Source organism: Hyperolius riggenbachi, chromosome 8, assembly GCF_040937935.1.
Source record: "Hyperolius riggenbachi isolate aHypRig1 chromosome 8, aHypRig1.pri, whole genome shotgun sequence".
Lineage (NCBI taxonomy): Eukaryota > Metazoa > Chordata > Amphibia > Anura > Hyperoliidae > Hyperolius > Hyperolius riggenbachi.
This window is the reverse complement of record NC_090653.1, coordinates 254,768,256-254,785,479: the sequence shown is the minus strand read 5'-3', so window position 1 is coordinate 254,785,479 and position 17,224 is coordinate 254,768,256. Positions and strand designations below refer to the sequence as shown.

The 17,224-nt window shown below is 48.3% G+C and overlaps 1 pseudogene; it reads left to right on the top strand.

Moving 5' to 3' along the window:
* Window positions 1-493: 493 nt before the first annotated feature.
* LOC137527462 (P2Y purinoceptor 1-like) lies at window positions 494-13,936 on the top strand (annotated as a pseudogene).
* Window positions 13,937-17,224: the final 3,288 nt, after the last annotated feature.

Sequence of the window (17,224 nt, the reverse complement as noted above, 5' to 3'; positions counted from 1 at the left end):
AAATCAGCCAAACATGCTGCGGTCCTTAAGTGGTTAAGGGGGCCCCATCAAAGTTTTGTTGGGGGCCCCATGATTTGTAGTTATGCCCCTGCAGGTAGGGTTAGGAACTTGATTTCTATGCTGTGGCATGATTTAGTTTATCATTAAGAGGTGCTCCTGGCTTTTTGGCTTGCTTAAAGTGGCACTGTCACTGGTCTGAGGAGGTGGGCCAGTACCCACGAAACGCGTTGCCTGTGCAAAATAAAAATCTTTATTGCTTATCTTTGTTAATGTCATTGGAGAGGTAAGCCACTCCTATTTTTTATTTTAACAAAGTTTTATATATCCGGGGTGCCTCTTCACCTTGTTTATCATTAGAATGATATTACGTAAAAAAAAAAAAAAAAAAGTTTGAAGATGATGGTTGCATTTCATGTGAAATTGAATTTGTTTTGGCCAAGAAAAATATTTAATTGTAAAATGTTGGCTAATTTTCTATTCACAGATTTGCAGGATGTTGAACTCCACTAAGAATTTAACAGAATGTCATCCAAGAACCAAAGGCATCGCCATGCCCATTTTCGTGATCATAATCTTCTTTGCTGGTTTTGTGCCGAACTGCACAAGTTTGTGGATATTTTGGTTCAAGATTAGAACATGGAACTCAATTGCGGTTCTCCAGTTCAACTTGGCCAACTGTGACTTTCTCGTCATTCCAACAGCTGCCCTAATTGTTACTTTCACCTTAACGGATGAGTGGATCTTTGGACTATTTTTGTGCCAGCTGAAGATCTGTCTGGGCAGCCCTCACATGTATGGAAGCATCTGCTTCCTCACCTTGATAAGCGTCCACCGATATTTCACTGTAGCTCACAATGTCAAAAGAAAGGCTTTGACAGCCAATCCGTTCATCAAGAAGCTTTGCCTCTTTATTTGGGCTTTTTTTGATTTGTCAATGGGTTCCGACTTTCTTTATCCTTAAATCTACCAAAGTAAATGGAATTACAAGGTGTCTTAGTTTTCTGGAAACTGACCAGGCAGATTTATTTTAAGTCATGGTGTCCACGTCAGTGCTGACCATTTTTGTTTCTCTGATAATCTATATAATTTGCTATATTCCTGTCCATGTCACTAGTGATGTCGCGAACCTCAGATTTTCGGTTCTTGAACCTTCGCGGAAGGTTTGGTTCGCGGAAAAGTTCGCAAACCGCAATAGACTTCAATGGGGATGCGAACTTTGAAAAATAGAAAAAATTATGCTGGCCACAGAAGTGATGGAAAAGATGTTTCAAGGGTTCTAACACCTGAAGGGGGGCATGGCGGAGTGGGATATATGCCCAAAGTCCCGGGGAAAAATCTGGATGTGATGCAAAGCAGCGTTTTAAGGGCAGAAATCACATTGAATGCTAAATTGCAGGACTAACGTGCTTTTTAAACATCTTGCATGGGTATACATCAATCAGGGAGTGTAATTAGAGTTCTGCTTCACACTGACACACCAAATTCACCGTGTAACGCACGCAAACAGCTGTTTGCATAGTGATGGCCGTGCTGGACTGGTGCGCACCGTGGCGAGAGTGTAGACCGTGGCGGTTTTCAAGCGCCGGGCTGTGGTAGCTCAATGATAGAACAACAGTGACTGTCCAGCTGATCAAATTCGGTCTGACCACAATGAAGGAATTACCTTATTATCTTTTGTGTCCCACCCCCACCCGAGACACTCAAATAGCCGGCGGTCATTGCTTCATTGTGATACGCAAGCCCCTTCACCACGGCAAGGTAATGATCATGAAGGGGGATGGGCACATGTACATGCCTTTTGTTTTTTTGTTGCAGCCCCCCGCAGTGCAGCCAGAAAAATTAGGCAGGCATGTACACGCACCAGAAAAATTAGTGTAGCGACCGCTGCTAGCAGCGGCCTTAAAAATTCAGGAATCCGCCTAGAGTCTTGGACCCTGTTGGTGGTGGCGGAGAAGGCAAGTGACCTGCAGGCAGAGATGCTCTGTGTGGGGACTGACTTAGTCTTCGGTCGTGCAGTAGCCCTCCGTGATCCATTCCTCATTCATTTTGATAAAGGTCAGGTACTGAACACTGTCGTGACTTAGGCGACTTCTCTTCTCAGTGACAATGCCTCCAGCTGCACTGAAGGTCCTTTCTGACAGGATGCTTGCGGCAGGGCAAGAGAGAGATTGTATGGCAAATTGGGACAGCTCTGGCCACAGGTCAAGCCTGCGCAGCCAGTAGTCCAAGGGTTCATCGTCGCTGCTCGCAGTGTCTACATCCACACTCAAGGCCAGGTAGTCGGCTACCTGCCGGTCCAGGCATTGGTGGAGGGTGGATCTGGAAGGACTATGGTGAGTAGTTGGACTAAAGAATGTCCGCATGTCCGATATCACCCTGAGATCGCTGGAGCGTCCTGTCCTTGCCTGCGTGGACTTGGGAGGAGGAGGGTTACTGCCAGTGGTACCTTGATTGCCTTGTGCAGCCACATCACCCTTAAACGCATTGTAAAGCATCATCGACAGCTTGTTCTGCAAGTGCTGCATCCTTTCCGCCTTCTGTTGAGTTGGTAACAGGTAGCGTGGCCACCCAGTACAGGTCATTCGCCTTGACTTTTTTGATACAGGGGTCCCTCAACAGGCTGGACAACATGAAAGAGGCCATCTGCACAAAGCTGGATGCAGACGTACTCTCCATCTCCTCTTGCTCCTCCTCAGTGACAGGACGCAACTCCTCTTCCTCCCCCCAGCCACGAACAATACCACGGGAACGTGGAGCAGCAGAAGCCCCCTGTGATGGCTGCCGTGGTTGTTCTTCTTCCGCCGCCTCTTCCTCCTCCACAGAAACACCTTCCTCATCATCAGAGTCTGACTTCTTTCCTTCCCCATACGACTCCTCTTCTTCCTCCTCCCCCCTCTGTGCTGCCGCAGGTGTTGTGGAAACAACAGGTTCGGATGTAAATCGCTCCCACGACTCCTGCTGCCGTAACTGTTCTCGTTCACGCTCCTCCACAGCTGTATCCACCACTCTACGCACGGCACGCTCCAGGAAGTAGGCGTTAGGGGATCAAGTCGCTGGTGGTGCCTTCAGCGCGACTCATCAGTTTGGTCGCCTCCTCAAAGGGCTCCATGACCCTGCATGCATTTCGCATCAGTGTCCAGTTTTTGAGCCACAACATCCCCATCCTCCCAGATTTTGTCCTTGTACTGTAATGATACAGGTACTGGGTGACGTCTTTCTCCTGGAGGGGCGAATTGGGCTATCGCAAATCAGGCGTCTCACCGGCAAGTTGTTTCTACGCTGATTGTCCACAAAGCATGCCATGGCCGTGTAAGAGCGCCTGAAATGCCCACACAACTTCCTGGCCTGCTTCAGGACGTCCTCTAAGCCTGAGTACTTGGACACAAATCTTTGCACAACCAGATTCAGCACATGTGCCATGCAGGGTACATGTGTCAGCTTTCCCAAATTCAACGCAGAAATGCGATCACTGCCGTTGTCACACACCACGTTGCCGATCTCAAGCTTGTGTGGGGTCAGCCATTGCTCCACCTGTTTGTTAAGAGCAGCCAGGAGAGCTGCTCCAGTGTGACTCTCCGCTTTGAGGCAAGACATGTCTAACACTGCGTGACACCGTCGTACCTGGCATGCAGCATAGGCCCTGGTGTGCAGGGGCTGTGTAGCTGGAGAGGAGATCGCGGCACCAGCCAAGGAGGAGGATGACAACAGCGAAGAGGTGGTAGCAGGCGGAGAGGAGGTGGCTGGAGGCCTGCCTGCAAGCCGTGGAGGTGTGACAAGTCGGTCCGCTGCGCAGCCACCTACTCCCTGCTTGCTGCCATCGGTCACCAGGTTGACCCGAGCTAATAGTTCCACCACGCCAGCTGTCAGACGCCGGGCAAGAGGGTGACTGGCAGACATTTGCTTCTTACGCTCAAATACTTCCTTCACGGACAGCTGGGTACTGCTGTGGGCAGAGGAGAAGGAACCGCTCAAGGGAAGAGGCGGTATGGAGGAGGGTGGCTGTGAAGGAGCAAGGGAGAAAGTGGATGAAGACGATGCACCTGAAGGAGGAAGAGGAGAAGGAGGGTGGCTTGTCTTGGGTGCTGCTTTTCCTCAGGTGTTCTTGCCATAGCTGTTTGTGCCTTTACTCCAGGTGCCTTCGTACGGCACTTGTCCCTACGTGAGAGTTGGCCTTTCCACGGCTCAATTTTTGCTGTAAGAGAGAACAGATGGCTTTGTTCCAATCTGAGACACACATGTTAAAAAATTTCCAAACCACTGAGCCCCCCTGGGGTGTTGGCGCTACGGTGGCATCAGCAGCTGACGTTGAAGGGCATGTTGGCTGGCTGTCCATACCTGGTGATACATGGTGCCGGACACTGCCCCCAGCTGTTTCTGAGGACGAGCTCCCTCTGCTTCTATCATGGAGTCGTCTCCTCCTACTCCTCTCTGACTCCCCCTCTAAACTGTCCCCCTGGTCATCTCCTCTACTGGGAACATACGTGGTATCCTTATAACCGTCATCATAATCCTCCTGCCCAGCTTCGCTTTCCTCAGACACCTTCTCAACTGCACCAACTTCAGGTGGTTCATCATCCCCCTCCTCACACGTTACGTCCATACTATTGCCACCTAACTCAGACGTATGAGGTAGTGTACCTGCGCCTTCTTGTTGCTGTTGCAGTAGTGGCTGTGAATCAGTGATTTCACCACCACCAAATAACTCCTGCAAAGTGTCGAATGCAGCGGATGTGGTGCTTGTTGTAGCACTGGTAGCTGCGGGAGATGAGGTGTTCTGTGTTAAATACTCAAGCACGTCCTCACAATTTTGGGAAGTGATGGCACGTGCCTTCTTCTGAGCACTGTACTTTGGGCCAGGTCCGCACGAAATCACAACAACACCACCTCGCACAGACCTGCCGGTGCCTGGTGGCCTTCCTCTGGGTCTGCCTCTACCTCTTCCTCTACCTGGTTTGTCCATTTTGTCCATCTCGGGGGGATGCTAGGTATATGTTGTGAGGTGGGTTCACTCAACACAACAGGTAGTTATATGCAGTGAGGTGGGTTCACTGAACAGTAAAGGTAGTTATATGCAGTGAGGTGGGTTCACCCAACACAACAGCTAGGTATATGCAGTGAGGTGGGTTCACTGAACACAACAGGTAGTTAGATGCAGTGAGCTGGGTTCACTTAACACAACAGGTAGTTAGATGCAGTGAGGTGGGTTCACTCAACAGTAAAGGTAGCTATATGCAGTGAGGTGGGTTCACTCAACACAACAGGTAGTTAGATGCAGTGAGGTGGGTTCACTCAACACAACAGGTAGTTAGATGCAGTGAGGTGGGTTCACTCAACAGTAAAGGTATTTATATGCAGTGAGGTGGGTTCACTCAACACAACAGGTAGTTAGATGCAGTGAGGTGGGTACACTCAACAGTAAAGGTAGTTATATGCAGTGAGGTGGGTTCACTCAACACAACAGCTAGGTATATACAGTGATGTGGGTTCACTGTACACAACAGGTAGTTAGATGCAGTGAGGTGGGTGCACTCAACAGTAAAGGTAGTTATATGCAGTGAGGTGGGTTCACTCAACACAACAGGTAGTTAGATGCAGTGAGGTGGGTTCACTCAACAGTAAAGGTAGTTATATGCAGTGAGATGGGTTCACTCAACACAACAGGTAGTTAGATGCAGTGAGGTGGGTTCACTCAACACAACAGGTAGTTAGATGCAGTGAGGTGGGTTCACTCAACAGTAAAGGTAGTTATATGCAGTGAGGTGGGTTCACTCAACACAACAGGTAGGTATATGCAGTGAGGTGGGTTCACTTAACACAACAGGTAGTTAGATGCAGTGAGGTGGGTTCACGGAACAGTAAAGGTAGTTAGATGCAGTGAGGTGGGTTCACTGAACAGTAAAGGTACTTAGATGCAGTGAGATGGGTTCACTGAACACAACAGGTAGTTAGATGCAGTGAGCTGGGTTCACTCAACACAAAGCTAGGTATATGCAGTGATGAGGTGGGTTAAGTAAACACAACAGCTACTGGGTGTGACGCCGTCGATATGACCTATCGAATGCGTCATGGAGTTACGAACGCCAGTTCTTCGCAAACCAACCAAACTGACAGTTTTTGGTTTAAATACACTTTTTTTTCCCTTCGCCAAAGGGCTGGAGAAATCTTTTCATGGTCAGTTAATTAGCCTCCTGTGAAAAGATTCTCTGCCAGCACAGGGGACCCCCTGAGGTGTTTATGACCTCATCCATCAGGTGAAGGGTAGATATCAGTTGACAGAAGCTCATAAAGTGTAGCTTTCTCCAGCCTGATCGGCCCCAGTCTTAGCATGAGATCTGAAACCTCGGCTGCTCCCTGAGCTTCAAAAGACTTCTGACCTTAGGAAAACCTGCTGTGACCTCAGGAATCCCAATATTCATATGTTCTCCATATTTCCTTCATAATTCCTGGCATAGCAGATCTCCCTGGCCATGAAATCTGCACAGGTTATGGGATTCCACAGGGCGCTGGTTCTGACAGGTTTACGGACCAATCGGACTGCCAGATCTAGCGTAAGATTGTTTTAAAATAACCCTCTAATACCCCAGAGTTCTGATCCCCCAAGTTTGGTGTCAACGTTCTTGATAAATTCTGACAAACCTAAAAATGTTATTAGATTTAACCTAACTTGTACGGTTTGCAGATGAGCACACTTATCATGATTCAGGTAAATTTGTGTCTCTATGAGAGGGGCAGAGATCTCCTATTCCAAAGAGGTGTGTGATCCACACCCCCTAACCCCTCCTTGCTGGAGTGGGGGCTATAACTAGACAGAGCCCAGAAAGCTCTGAGTCCTTTACTTTCAATCTGATGCCTAGTAACATCCTGGCAGCCCGCAAGGACACGGGCCAAAACCTCCATCTTGGAACTTTCTAACAAAGGCCTGTTGGCCGCATGGCAATCGCCATTTTGGACATTACGCCAAAGACTTGCGATTGCCGCATGGACTACCAATAACGGTATTTGAACTGTGTATATTCAGACATTCTGTTCCTTTTCCTCTTTTCTCTCTGTCAATCAATCTGTTCTAAAATAAGCTGTGTGTATGTAGTTTAGAAATAAACTAACGATTTTTATCGTTCAGTCTTGTGCCTGTTCTGGTCATCTGATTGCTGCTATAACGAATCTGCCCTCTGAAGAGTCAGTCATACTACCGCATTGTTTTATGGTTTGCTTATAAATTGTTGATTTGCTAGCTAGGTTGTAAATAACCGTTTCTTCCTTCTAGGATTAGCTAGTACCAGATTTCCTGTGCGAAATCGATAACTTTCGTTTCTCGATTGTAAACACAATTCGAGATTGCATCATATAGGGACCCAGTAACCTTTCTTTAACGTCACATTGCTCACAGTCTTTAAGCCGTCGGAAGTGACTATTCCCCAAACGGTGACTGGAGCGTGTTGAACGTGATTGGGCTGACTACCTTATTATGATAGCGTTGGGGTCTCTTCGCCCCAGTTGGAGACTGTCTGCTCCATTCATCCAATCAGCGCGAAATCGATATTTTTAGTTTACCGATTGTATATACAATCAGAATTGTACATGTATGGGCACCTCCAACCAATCTTAACCGTTTACTACGCACACAGTGAATTTGCCTCCAGCAGTCTCTAGTGCATGAGACCTGCATGGCAACAGTGGCCTAGTAAGACGGGATTGGTGAGTGATTGTCCAATTACATATTGTCGGCAGCTGCGCGACCAATCTTTATTGTCAGTCTGTTCACCGTACTTCCTGCGTATGCTAACGGGAGCAGATTAGACGGGATTGGCACGCTCTGTCGCCTTTTCTTTCTTCTTCCCTCTGACGATCCAGCAACCGGTCTCGTTGTCCGTCTGCGCCCGTACTTCCTGCGTACACTAACGGGAGCAGATCTCGACGGGATCGCGGGGCTGGATTGTCACATTGGTGGGCAGTGGTGGTGATAGCACACCCCAAAACCAGGCATAGCCAGCTTTTGGGAAATCAGAGCGCAAAGATCTGACAAACTCAGTCTTTGCAACCAGAATAATAAGACAGTGGTCGCTAAGTATCCTGTCTTGCAGAACCGGAGTTCTGGGCACAAAACGGTACACATTGATAGCGAATAGATTGGTCTACATTTCCTAACTTTTTCTTTGCTATATCCTACTCTTTCTTGTACTCTTCTCTTCTGAATGTCTGATTCAGTTCAGTTTCACTAGAATTGGTCAGTTCCGAAATTGCATGCCCTCTGCGAATCGCACGGCATTGCTTCTTGCAGCACAAGCAAGGCTGAGCTGGTGGCATAACCCCAGAGATGGAATCCTTGTCGCCACCTTGCTTAATGCCTCTATTCCCTGCAGTCCTGATACCCCCGGAGTGGTTGGCAAACCTGACCGGTGAGGATCTGCGCATATACCAGGAGTTCCGAGAACGTCAGCGCCAGCATGAAGCAAGGATGCTCCAGCTTGAAGCAGAGCACCAAGAGCGACTGCGCCAGTGGGATCTCCAGGACAAAGAGCTACGGCTCCAGTGTGAATTGGAGTTGGCCCAGCTAACCCAATCAAATCAGCACTCTTCACTATGTGTTTCGGTGGAGAGATGCGAACCTCTACCCGTGACCCCCACAGCAAATCTTCCTGCCATGGAAGAGGGCACGGAACGAGACTTTCCTGTACGCACCTCTGAGAGGGCGTACCATCAGGTTCCTGTACCTGACAGCCAGATAACCCTGGTGCTGGACAGTCCCAGAACACTGTCCCAAGACTTGGAAGGAGGTAAACCTACTGCATTCGCTCCTCCTGGTCCGGTGAGCTTTGTGCCACTGAGACCTGCAGCTGCTGCTATTGCTGCATCCCAGTCTGACACACCTGCCTTTCGCACGTGTAATGTTTGTGGCGCAACCGGCCACATAAAGTTCTTCTGTCCCAAGAGGGAGAGAACGACCGTCCCTAGCCCGAAGATGGCTAGCAACCCTGATCCGTCACCTGCATCACCCTCTGCACAGCCTGTCAGCATGTCAGAGATGCTCTATGGTTCCGGAAATCGTCACAGTGCTCCAGTGGACGACCAGATCATCTTTTGCTCCAGTGCTCCAGAAGCAGATGTTTCCTTGGTCTGTTCCGACCTTGCCACAGAGGAAGATATTCTCCCACAAAAGCTCCTCACCCTGACTGAAGTCAGGCCCAACTACCACAACCCTGTTATCCCAGGTCCCGAGAAGGCCGGATGGGGGGTGGGTTTTCCAGAGTGGGCTGTTGCTGAGTTTCCCTCTCCTCCTGTGCTTGGCACTGATCTAGGCACGCTTGTGTGCCCTTCGGAATTTTCTGCTGATATGCAGGAGTTCCCAGCAGGACTCCCTGACCACCAGGTACTGTACAAGCCTATGGGAAAACAGGGAGATGTCAACCCCTTACCTGCTATTGCTACTGTACCTAACGCCACTGGGCGGGCGGTACCCTCAGATTTATATGTACCAGCAACTGACTGTCTTTTATCTCTTTCTGCACCTGTTATTACTAATGAAATTGCATGTGTCAGTGATAATTGTGATAGAAACGCTGTACATTTTTTGGCCATTACATGCTCTATGGCCATCCGCATGGACTCAGAGCTGACATCAGGGATTCCCTCTGACAATTCTGACTTTCAGGCGGGGGACACTCATGCTAAAAATGACATGTCATGTTATGCAAACGCTTTTGATAATGTTGTGCATGTTTGTGAGAGTACGCTGGGTGACGCCTTCAGTGTCACCAGTAGTCCGGACTCAGGACTATCTGGAGAAGTCTCGACTTCCCCTGATATCTCTGACCCCCAGACCAATGTCAATATTGATGTGATTTTGATTTACCCAAAAGGTGATGTTTATTGTGGTGTACCTGTGCAGACAGACACACACAGTACTGTTGGTAACCTGAGCTCAGAGCCTGCAGGCATTCCTGTCAGCTCTGACCCCAGAGAGTGTGGTTTTCAGCAGCTGACCTCAGATCGCCCTAGGCAGCTAGCTGAGATTTGTAGTCCCACATCCGTGAGGATACTACAGAGAGACTCCAACCTGGAGGCGCTTAGTGGCCAGACTGCTAAGCCGCCCGCAGTGGAAGCTCCACTACAGGTGTACAGGGAGAATGGTAACTACTCCAGTGAACCCATCCCCCATGTAATTGACACCCCAGGTGGAAGCACGGTCCTTGTGGATCTGTTAGAAGCCCAGTCAGATAGAACGCAGTTAGTTCTAGGAGAGTACGGCCACTTAGAGCAGGAAGACACAGGTCCCCTGTCAGGCTTGATAGCTCCCACACGAGGATTGGCGGATGATGTGAAAGTCACCCCCCACCTCTCATACTCCCAGAAGGCCTCGCTGAAGTGCACTGCGCCCCCACAGCGAAATCTTTGCAGCAACCCTGGGCAGGATACAACAGTTCACAGAAGGGACCCGGGGACTCACAAGCCCTTACGGCAGGTCCCCCACAGCGCCTCTCCGGAGGTGCAAGCAAAAGTAAAGATGAAGTATGAGGAGATGTTGCAGATGGCTGTCCTCCGCAAATCCTCTAGCTCACCGACCACCAGGTTCTGTGAGGCCTATAGGATGCCGGACGACCTCCCAATAACCGTTGCGTATCCCATGACTCCCCTCGGTGTTCTGCTGGATTGGCTGGCATCCGCCAACTACCTAACGATCATGGATCGGAGCTACGGATACTGGCAGATTCCAACCGTGCCGGAGGCGCGCCTGGAATCCACATTTACCCTGCCCTTGGACTTAAACGCCTCGATGCGGATGTATTTTGGTATGATGAATGCCCAAGCCACCTTTCCCCAGGCGTGGAACGACCTGTGGAAGAGCAAGCACGGTTGTACAGTCACGTACCCGGATGACATCCCTGTGTTCCCCCCGACTTGGGAGCAACACTGCGATCACTCGTCCCTGGTACTAGGACAGCTGTCAGCTGACAATCTGACCGTTGAACCAGACGCAGATCAGATTGTCATGACAGAGGTACAGGCCTCTCTGGGATCAGCGGGATACTACAGGGAGTTTGCGAAGCCCTGTAGCTTCCTGGCTAAACCACTGACCAACACAAAAAGGGCAAACCCCAAGGTCATGTGGAACCCAGGCTTCCCCGCTGTAATGAGCTCAAGTAGCAAGTTGGTATTGCTTCAGTCAAGGTCCTGCTAACCGCTCCTTCCCCAATCTTGTAAAGGGGGGAGATGTGACGCCGTTGATATGACCTATCGAATGCGTCATGGAGTTACGAACGCCAGTTCTTCGCAAACCAACCAAACTGACAGTTTTTGGTTTAAATACACTTTTTTTTTCCCTTCGCCAAAGGGCTGGAGAAATCTTTTCATGGTCAGTTAATTAGCCTCCTGTGAAAAGATTCTCTGCCAGCACAGGGGACCCCCTGAGGTGTTTATGACCTCATCCATCAGGTGAAGGGTAGATATCAGTTGACAGAAGCTCATAAAGTGTAGCTTTCTCCAGCCTGATCGGCCCCAGTCTTAGCATGAGATCTGACACCTCGGCTGCTCCCTGAGCTTCAAAAGACTTCTGACCTTAGGAAAACCTGCTGTGACCTCAGGAATCCCAATATTCATATGTTCTCCATATTTCCTTCATAATTCCTGGCATAGCAGATCTCCCTGGCCATGAAATCTGCACAGGTTATGGGATTCCACAGGGCGCTGGTTCTGACAGGTTTACGGACCAATCGGACTGCCAGATCTAGCGTAAGATTGTTTTAAAATAACCCTCTAATACCCCAGGGGTCTGATCCCCCAAGTTTGGTATCAACGTTCTTGATAAATTCTGACAAACCTAAAAATGTTATTAGATTTAACCTAACTTGTACGGTTTGCAGATGAGCACACTTATCATGATTCAGGTAAATTTGTGTCTCTATGAGAGGGGCAGAGATCTCCTATTCCAAAGAGGTGTGTGATCCATGCCCCCTAACCCCTCCTTGCTGGAGTGGGGGCTATAACCAGACAGAACCCAGAAAGCTCTGAGTCCTTTACTTTCAATCTGATGCCTAGTAACATCCTGGCAGCCCGCAAGGACACGGGCCAAAACCTCCATCTTGGAACTTTCTAACAAAGGCCTGTTGGCTGCATGGCAACCGCCATTTTGGACATTACGCCAAGGACTTGCGATTGCCGCATGGACTACCAATAACGGTATTTGAACTGTGTATATTCAGACATTCTGTTCCTTTTCCTCTTTTCTCTCTGTCAATCAATTTGTTCTAAAATAAGCTGTGTGTATGTAGTTTAGAAATAAACTAACGATTTTTATCGTTCAGTCTTGTGCCTGTTCTGGTCATCTGATTGCTGCTATAACGAATTTGCCCTCTGAAGAGTCAGTCATACTACCGCATTGTTTTATGGTTTGCTTATAAATTGTTGATTTGCTAGCTAGGTTGTAAATAACCGTTTCTTCCTTCTAGGATTAGCTAGTACCAGATTTCCTGTGCGAAATCGATAACTTTCGTTTCTCGATTGTAAACACAATTCGAGATTGCATCATATAGGGACCCAGTAACCTTTCTTTAACGTCACATTGCTCACAGTCTTTAAGCCGTCGGAAGTGACTATTCCCCAAACGGTGACTGGAGCGTGTTGAACGTGATTGGGCTGGCTACCTTATTATGATAGCGTTGGGGTCTCTTCGCCCCAGTTGGAGACTGTCTGCTCCATTCATCCAATCAGACAGTGGTGGCAGTTTACCCGATTTCCAGCGCGAAATCGATATTTTTAGTTTACCGATTGTATATACAATCAGAATTGTACATGTATGGGCACCTCCAACCAATCTTAACCGTTTACTACGCACACAGTGAATTTGCCTCCAGCAGTCTCTAGTGCATGAGACCTGCATGGCAACAGTGGCCTAGTAAGACGGGATTGGTGAGTGATTGTCCCATTACATATTGTCGGCAGCTGCGCGACCAATCTTTATTGTCAGTCTGTTCACCGTACTTCCTGCGTATGCTAACGGGAGCAGATTAGACGGGATTGGCACGCTCTGTCGCCTTTTCTTTCTTCTTCCCTCTGACGATCCAGCAACCGGTCTCGTTGTCCGTCTGCGCCCGTACTTCCTGCGTACACTAACGGGAGCAGATCTCGACGGGATCGCGGGGCTGGATTGTCACACTGGGTATATGCAGTACTGGGTAGTACAATGTGCAGCTCCCTGTCACACACACACAGGTAGTCACTGAATGTGCTGGGCTGCTGGCAGTGGCACACACTATGAATTAGCAAGGCTGTGCATGCAACAAAAGTGTCATTTTGACACACAGAAAAAAAAAGTACAGGATTAGCTCTGAAAAGAGCTGTTGAGGGGTGCTATAAAAGCAATTAATAATCAGCCAGGAGCAAGCTAAGCAGCCAAGAACCTAACTAATCTGTCCCTAGGCGAACAAGTCTGCAGCAGCTGTCCCTAGTCTGTCTCTAGCAGGCACACGAGTGACTGTAATGGCCGGCGAGCCTGCCTTATATAGGGGGGGGGGGCTCCAGGGCTTAGTGTAGCCTGAATGGCTACAATGTGCCTGCTGACTGTGATGCAGAGTGTAAAAGTTGACCCTCATAGTGCAATATGGGGCGAATCGAACTTTCGGAAAAGTTCGCCTGTTGCAGGCGAACGCGAACCATCAAAGTTCGCCTGGAACCGTTCACCGGCGAACCGTTCGCTTCATCTCTACATGTCACAAGGACAATGGGTGTGACTATATTGTTGTTTTTTCCATCTTTGTGCTCTTTAATGGAAACCACTGAAGTAGCCCGGCGGATCGCTCAGAAGCAACCGTATCAGTCCGCCGACAGTGCGTACACACGCCGGACTGTCGTTGGAACACCCACCCAGCGGGAGGTAACGACGGACCCGTCGTTGCCTCCAGTTCGGCATGTGTACGGACCTTTACTGTTGTTGCTTCAATGAGAGCTTGTTGTCTCACTGAGTCCAAGATCCCGTAATAAGAGTATCAATCAGTGACATTCTGAATGTTTTGCCAAAGTTACAAAGAATACTATATCTTATGTTCAGCATGTCATTGTTGTTCCTCCATATAGCATGTGCTCTCATGTAGTAAAATAATACAGCTGTGTGTGTATATGTGTATGTAGGTACTGGGAGCAGAGCTGCAACCAGGGATTTGTCAGCTGCAAGAGGCTGGAGGAAGCCCCGGGTAAGTAGATCTGGGGGTAGTATAGATTGCCTGACATTTCCTTTAAGTCTAAGTGTTTTTATCTGCATGGGGAAAACACATTGGTCCTCAGTTTTCCTGTGCAGCGAGGGGGTTGGGGGCCCCATCCAAAGCTTCTCATGGGGGGGGGGGGGCCCATCCAAAGTTTCGCAGGGGGGCCCAGTGATGTCTAGTTACGCCCCTGCCAGAGGGGGATGTAAGGAGGCATAGAGAGACAGAAGGAGGCAAAGGGGGACAGACAGAGCAACAGGGAGACAGAAGAAGGCACAAAGGGGCACAGAAGGAGGCACAGGGGGACAGGGGAAGGTTCAGGGGACAGAGGTGGCACATGGGGACTAAAGAGGCACATGGAGACAGAAGAAGGCACAAAGGGAGATAGAAGGAGGCACAAGAGGACAGAAGGAGGCAGAGTGGGACTGAAGGAGGCAGAAGGAGACAGAAAGAGGCACAAAAGGGACAGCAGGAGGCACAAAAGGGGAAGGAAGGATGCACAAGGCACAGAGGTGGTAGCTGCCTGCAACTTATGTTAAGTATATGCAGCAGAAGCAAGTAATAGAACACCCACAGGGTGGGGCTTAATCCAAGGGCAGGGCTTAATTCGGGGGCAGGGCTTAATCCAGCAACATGGCGCCCCCAGGACCAATGTCACTCCAGACAATGGTGTGTACTGCCTATGCCTAAAGACTCCCCTGCATAGCAATAGGGGGTGCAAGGGTTGCAACCACACTTGGGCCAGAGGGGCCCTGAGAGTATTAGCTCTTTATTGGTCCTATGGTGCATGGGGGCTCACAGTGAGCTTCTTGAGGATCCTACCCCCCTCCCCCAAAGAAGTAGCATTGCAGCAGTGGCAGCATAAGATAAGGGACTTCCTTCTCCAAGTTCCACTGCCCTACCTATATGTGGGACTCCTTGGCTATCTGTATTGAGGGGGCTACTTCTGTCCACCTATACGAGAGGTCATCTATGGCTACCTATTATGGGGGGGCACTTCTTCTGACTAGGGCTAGCTAATACTGGGAGCTACCTCTAGCTACCAGTACTGGAGGGCTTGAGTATGAGCATACTATTTTAATGGACAGATTAAAAGTTAAAGTTTATGGTCCTTACATGTAGTTTTTAGTAAAGGCCTTTGGTCCTACTGCTTTGTATCTATTCCCAATGTCTCTGTCATCAATTAGCAATGTCTTTGTATGTTTCCAGTGTTTACCAGCAGGGATGCTCAAATCCGATCTTGGATGAAATCCGGATAGTTGTTATCCGGATTTCATCCTGTAAATCAAATCACTTGGGCCTGCTCGGTGGAGGGGGGGGGGGGGGGGGGGGGGGGGAGGGGGGGTGTTAATCTTACCTATCATGACGTTTTCTTTGTCCGTCCCTCGGCGCCTCCCACGATGCAGTCCACGCGGCAGTCATGTGACTACAAACACTTCCTCCTTCCGGGTTGAAGGAGGAAGTGTATAGTCACGTGACGCCGGATCGGACCGCAGAAGAAGACGTCATGATAGGTAAGATTAACCCCCCGCCCAGCCGGCACAGGTATTTTGATTTAACAGGATGAAATCTGGATAACAACTATCGGATAAAAGGTTCGGATTTGTTTAGCAGTGATGGGCTGAAATTTCGCATCGTAATCGTAATGTGAAATTTCAGAGAAAATTGTAATGAATTTCGTATGTAATAGTAGTATTTCATAATTTGGTGTAATTTGTCGCATAATTTTTGCGTAATTTTGTGCCGACTTTAGCAGGTATTAGCTAAGCCCCCATACATGCTATTGCTACCGAAATTGCTATATATGTTTAGGAGAACAGTGAGTACAAGTAAAAAAAAGTCAAAAAGACCTTGTAGTTTTTGCGAAAATCGATTTATTTTAAAAATGCAAAGAAAAATGTTTTTTAAACTGTAATTTTTCAGCGTTGAAAAAACTCTGACCCACCACAAACTTGTACCCACTGTTCTCCTTAAAGGGACACTTAACCTAGGAAAAAAAAATCCGTTTTACTTGCCTGAGGCTTCTACCAGCCCCCTGCAGCCGTCCCGTGCCCTTGCAGTCACTCACGGAGCCTCCAGTCCCCCACCACCAGCTAGTTTTGTTTTCGCTGACAGGCCCTGACAGGGAGTCGGCGGGCTTCCTGGACCTGCACAGGCATGGCCACACGTATCCTTCTTCATGCTCCCGTCCTCAATAGCATCCTGCACAGGCGCAGGACACTATTGTGGACGGGAACGTAAAGAAAAATTCACGTGGCCAGGTCTGTCGGGCCTGTCAGCGAAAACGAAACTAACTGGTGGTGGGGGACCGGATGCTCCGTGAATGACTACGAGGGCACGGGACGGCTGCAGGGGGCTGGTAGAAGCCCAGGTGAGTAAAACTGATTTTTTTATTCCTGGCTTAAGTGTCCCTTTAACATATGTAGCAATTTTAGGAGCAATAGCATGTATGCTTTGCTATTAACTGCTAAAGTTGCCATGAAATTACGCAATTGTATGCAAAATTATGATTGATTATTCAAAATCAATTGATTTTACAAATCATAATTACGTATAGGCGTAAATGCGAAAATGTACGCAAAATATTCCGTAATCGTAATGAGCTCATTACAATCATCACTAGTGTTTACTGGCTGCTGTATATGTCCAGTATTGAATACTTCCACTTGTAGAACAGGACCTCACTTAAGGTGGCCACACACCATACATTTTTTTAAATATCTGTTCAATTTAAGAATTGCAATCAAATTTTCTGACTGATTGCAACATTTCAAAACAATATGACTAATGTACCACACACCTATGTTCAATTTTTCCCCAATTAGGATAAAAATGATTGGAAACTCTGAGAAAATTGCATGGTTGTGTATATTAATAAATTGACAATCTAACACACACCATACAATCTTTAGAGAAATTGAAGAAAAATATCTGGCATTCCAGATAGATAAATATAAAAAAAAACGGGAAATCGGATCGGATTTTTCAGTCGAATGAAAAATAAATAAAGCTTTCGATTTTTCCTGGAGATC